This window comes from Paramormyrops kingsleyae, chromosome 19 (genome assembly GCF_048594095.1).
Source record: "Paramormyrops kingsleyae isolate MSU_618 chromosome 19, PKINGS_0.4, whole genome shotgun sequence".
Taxonomy (NCBI): domain Eukaryota; kingdom Metazoa; phylum Chordata; class Actinopteri; order Osteoglossiformes; family Mormyridae; genus Paramormyrops; species Paramormyrops kingsleyae.
In genome coordinates this window covers 15330484-15336483 of record NC_132815.1, presented here as the reverse complement: position 1 = coordinate 15336483, position 6000 = coordinate 15330484, and positions in this window count along the sequence as shown.

The window sequence follows — 6000 nt, the reverse complement described above, 5'->3', positions numbered from 1 at the left end:
TGGCAGTGCTACTGATTTTTTCATCAAAACCAAATATATATTAAGAACTAAATTATAATTATAATAATAATAGCAATACATGGCACACACACTGGCCACATTCCTCTTCACACATTTTTAAAAATGTCTCCATTCAGTCTGTGAATGTTGGGTGGACCTGCATCCTGAGGGGGTGGAGACCATCCCCCCCCCTATGGGGACAGCATAAGAGTACCGGGAACCTTGGTGATCCTTGGATGAGAGTCCTGCCACACTCCTCCCCTGCCCCCCCCCCCCCCGCGATTTCAGGCTTGTGCAGGGGGGAAATATCATTATTTCTGGCACTAGGTTGGAGATTCTGGTCTGGTCAGTTTCTTATATTGCACCTCTTTCCACAAAAGCATTGAATAGAAAGACAAGAAATACCTGCAAAATCATGTAAGCGAAGCAGAAACAAAGGCAGCAGCTCACCACGGTGTGTGGGGTACATTGGACCTAATTCATGAATCGCAGCCAGCGTGAAAAGCGAGAGAGGACTATCAGTGATCAGCAACGGATGAGTAGATGAGGATTACACTCCGAAGCTGCAGACTTTACATGCTGTATTTTATCATTTTCTGCACCGCTACTTTCACAACCCTACACGACCTCATGGAAACATTCCACAATAATATCACATGCAGAACTATTACTTCACTGTAGGGCATGATGTGGGTTACTTTCTGACAGGGAGATTAATTTCTGGACAAACAGTCTTCTTCCAAAAATGGTTTCAAAGGCTGAGTCTGACACGTCGGCCTTTCATATGAAATACAACAACAGAGGTGATTTTACTTTTCCTGAATACTGCCTAAGGATATTTTATATGTGTGTGTGTGTGTGTGTGTGTGTGTGTGCAAGCAGGTATACCTATCCTTATGGAGACACAATGTCCCCATAACGTAATAAATATCCGTTTAAAAATAGATACTTTATAAACTCTATTTTATAAAGATCGGTGACTGCTATGAAAAAACGAAACATGGAAAAACTCTTGTATTTTGTTTGGTTACTTATGGTTATGGTTAGGGCAGGGTAGGGGTTAAGGTTGTCATAGTTAGCGTTAGCATTTTTCCCATAGAAATGAATGTGCGGCCCCCATAAGGATATGTTTACCCGACATGTGCGTGCACGCGCGTGCGTGTGTGTGTATGAGTTTGCATGCGTGTATATGTGTGTGTGTGTGTGTGCGTGTGTGTGTGAGGAGGAAGTTCAACACACTCTGATACATTCTGGAGTCAGACTGATATTAATTAACGACATTAACATATAATGGGTCTCCTCATTGCACTATGGTGATGTAAAATGACTGGAGGCGAGAACAAGGTTCACATTCATTAAATTTAAACAATTCTAACTGGAAAAGGCACTAAAAGTTAGAATGGGAAAATCAAATCCGCTCCCCCAGGATGCATCCATGCACACAGGCGTACAGATGAGTGATATTCTCTACTTAAAGATCTGCTGTCTCTCTGACAACCATGCATCTGAGATGGGTACGGCCATGGAAAATTTTCACAAAAGTGAATATAGTCCTTTAAATAATTATGGTAGTATTACTTTCACCATGAACCTTTATAGGAATGGCTCTGGAAGATGGATGGATATAATTTTTTCCTAGTGCCCGATGGTTTATAATAATACAAAATCGTACATTGGTGCATTTATACAGAGTAGTGAAATCTTACATATTTGACATATTTAAAATGGAAGCTGCAGTGGCCTTTCCATCCCATGACAAACAAGTCGTTTTCACCTCAGAGGTATCTCAGACAGTATTCGGGGTTCCTCAGGGCACAGTGTCAGGGCAATTACCTTCTCATCTCTAATGAGGCCCTGCCCAGAGCCATTCCAACTTTATGTTTGTTGATCACATTACTGCCTATTCGCGCCAGTAATACGGTAAACTGCCTGTTTAAATAGCCTTTAGCAAAACAAATCTCCCTGTCCACCAATTACTCCACAGCCTTTAAACGCCAGTGTGTAAATGTCACTCTCCTGTGCACTTTAGGCAGTGTAACACCACAGCAGTGTTGTATGTGACAAATTCAGCACACAACTGGCTACTCACAGCTGCCTAGTCCTCAGTTTTCCACCATTACTTCCAGTTTGTTCTTCTGCTGTTTATTTTACTTAAAGAGCATTATGAGCCTATGCAATCAGATGTAAATGTTTGTGCAACTCATAACACTCCCATTATATATATTAAAATGCATAATTTCCTTACTTATGTATGTCTAGGCATTTTATTTATTCTGATTTCTGTGGTGAATATAAATGGAAAAAAAAAATAAAACGAAAGGTACGTGTGACTCCTTTGATGATTATGTGGATATAGCTGTGACAGAACTGCCTTCAACAGAAGCTCTGCTCTGTAAATTTTCCACGGAAGTTTAGTTCGCGGTTTCTCGTGTTTTCCTGGGCAGGAGGCCTCGTGCCTGTGGGACGGACAGGCGTCACTGGATGATCGCCGCACTGGCTGGAATTAGGGAGGCTATCTTTATGGCTGGGATACGGAAACTCCCGCGGTCGGCACAAAATCCTCCAGGTCGACCTTTGGCGGGAGCGGGCACTTAGGCAGCCGAGTTGAAGCGGCAGATTTAGGGCTTGACTGTGGCACTCGTAAAAAGCCCCTTTGTGGAGACGGTGATTCCCTGAGAATTCGTTTTCTCCCTTTTTGTTCGCTGCTAATCACAGTGAAGGATTTCTGAGGATCGGGGGAATAGAGCTCTGTTCTTACTGCCTGTCCCCTGGGCCTCTCGTTTACCGCGTCTTCGGGAAGCTTTTCGGGGCTCCTTGCGCAGACTTGTGCTTTAAAGTGGAGCGGAATGCAGCAGAAACGTCGCCGACGGCCTTTTCCAGCTGAGCTGGGCTTAGCAGTGTGGCCCGGCACAAGGCGTGTCCGTCATGAAGGCGCCGAGGCTTCCCACTGCAACGTGAAGCGCCACGATGACCTTCTGCCACAAACCCCACCATAGCTATGGAGATCCATGCACGGGTCGCGCAAGGAGAACCCCTAATCTAGAGATGAAACGGTATGAAAATTTTATATCAAGATTATAGTGGCCAAAATTATCATTGTTATCCGTGTTATCGCAGTATTGGTAAAACATGCTGAAATTGTTCAAAAAAGTGATGATACACAAGGTGCCATCATTTCGCCAATTTTTATATTGAAAACCACAAATAAAACTAGCAGCACTATGCACCTTTTGTTTGCATAAACATTAAAATAACAGCCAGCAGCTTATGTAAACATATGAAAAACGTATCAAAATGCACATTAACATTAAAAATCTCCGGAACGCCGTCACTGTCTTCCCCATGTTTTCACGGACACCAGCAAGTGCTGCTCCTGCGCACTTGCATACTGCGGCTAACTTTGCTTGACGCCGTAAAATATCTGATGTGAGTTTTTCAAACCACGGTATGATCTTAATGACAATTAAAATTTGAAATAGTAATAATAACTGTCGGGGATTTTACCATGGTTTACCATGAAACGGGTAACCAGTTCATCCCCACCTTAATCCCTGACCACAACCACGGTCCTCAGGAGGACTTTAATTAGCCGGCCGACCGCGGTAGTCTCTGCCGACGCTTGGAAGACGACTCCCGCCCAGACCCAAGACCCGGAACGAAGGACCCCCTGACGCGACACCCACTGGCGGCCATGCTTGCTAGCACTCAGCAGCAGTGTAATGACATATTAAATATGAAGGAGCGTAAAAAGACAATAGCGGGACCGGGGGAGTGTTTGAACCCGCTACCCTGCGGCTCCCAGGCTGTAAAGAGTTCTTGATAAATAAATATAGTTTGTGTAGCGCGCCTATCACTTGAAAAACTAATGATTATTGACTCCCCTCAAGCAGCCATAAGGGAGCGTAGCCTGAGGGCGTTCCCAGGCAACCCCCCCCTCCCCCCCAGCACTCCAAACACTAAACACATGCTTTCTGGGCTCTGCCAGCCATTGGACACAAACACGGCAGACGGAATCGGCCATTTAGCATCCAGCTCATCCTGACAGATTCCCTCAACTGTGCGGGATGGGGCGGGGAGGAGGGGTGACGTCTGGCTTTTATTCGAGCCGGCAGAAGAGCCCGGGGGGTGCTTTAGCCTGGGCGACGCTCCGGCGGAAAGCGCCGGTGTCAATACGCGTCTGTGTCAGCGGCCTGGAGCTGCCATGCCGCATCGCGTCCAGCAAGCCGGCGGACGCGGGCCGCACCCCGCCATGTAGAAAGAGGGCTGCGGTCACATGATCGCCACCTCGCCCCACGTCAGGCGCCCCCTGTTTTGTTACTGCTCGCTGTGAGTGGTGCGTAAAAGCGCGCCCTTCAATGCGGAGTCGTAGCTGGCACACACTGGGACGTCACGTGACACTGCTTGGTGTCATTTCACGGCAGGATGTAGCACGGGTGTGGCCTGCGCCCGCCCCCTTCGTGTTTGTATGCAAATAGCAGCCGGTTTGTCTGTCATCTCTCATCCTGTCGTCTCCGGCAGCTGTGCGCTGACAGGGGCTCGTCAAAAAAACACACACACACGTGCCACAACGAGGCTCGCTAACAGCAAAGGCGGCGCCGCCATCTTTCATGGGGCCACCTGAGGATTACTGCTCTCCCGCCTCCGCCTTTCCACGGAGGCAGAGAGCGGGGGTGCCGGGGGACGGCGCCGGGAGAAAGCGGGAGACGCCGCTCATTGTGCCGCGCCGTGCCCGCCGAGATCAAAGCACGACCGCACTCGTCTGCCTAATGACATCAGAATGAATCGTTCCTGTCAGAATCCTGGCGCGTCTAAAAATAGACGCGATTTAAGCCGTTTTCTAATGATATTGTTTAAATGTGAGAGAATAATGGGATTGGTATTAGAATCCTGTAAGTGGGTTACCGTGGGAACCACAGTGGGCCTGGGGATAGCCACGCGGACCTGAGTCATCTGATTTTAAGGTTATGGTGAGGTATATATATTTTTCATGCGAAACGAGAGCCTGTCAAGCCGTGTTTGAGATGTGATAAAGGAGAAAAAGGCATCCTTTAGGTGTTTTAATTTGAGCAGAGGGTACTGGTTAACCCCTAAGTGTTTTGCCCTAAAGACATCCATGAAAAGTTAATTAGCACCACCTGGGACGGGCACCTCAAGGATGCAGCTAATGTGAGCCCTTGGCAGGGGGGCGGGGATTGGGGGGGGGTATCTGATGCAGTGAGGGCTGCGGGACGCGACAGGAGCACCGACACCAACCGGGCCGGAGCGCACAGCACTGAGCTGGGCATGGGGGACTCCATCTATAATTAACGGGCTTCTTCTGAGGGGAGAAATAAGGGCCACGCTGCCCCCGCCATGGGACACTGTGCAGCACAGAGACCGTGTGTGTGTGTGTGTAACTGTGTGTGTGTGTGTGTATATATGTGTATGCATGTATGTATGCCTGTGTGTGTGTTTGTGTAACTGTGTGTGTGTGTGTGTATATATGTGTATGCATGTATGTATGCCTGTGTGTGTGTTTGTGTAACTGTGTGTGTGTGTGTATATATGTGTATGCATGTATGTATGCCTGTGTGTGTGTTTGTGTAACTGTGTGTGTGTGTATATATGTGCATGCATGTATGTATGCCTGTGTGTGTGTTTGTGTAACTGTGTGTGTGTGTGTGTATATATGTATGCATGTATGTATGCCTGTGTGTGTGTTTGTGTAACTGTGTGTGTGTGTGTGTATATATGTGTATGCATGTATGTATGCCTGTGTGTGTGTGTGTATATATGTGTATGCATGTATGTATGCCTGTGTGTGTGTTTGTGTAACTGTGTGTGTGTGTGTATATATGTGCATGCATGTATGTATGCCTGTGTGTGTGTTTGTGTAACTGTGTGTGTGTGTGTGTATATATGTATGCATGTATGTATGCCTGTGTGTGTGTTTGTGTAACTGTGTGTGTGTTTGTGTAACTGTGTGCGTGTGTGTGTATATATGTGTATGCATGTATGTAT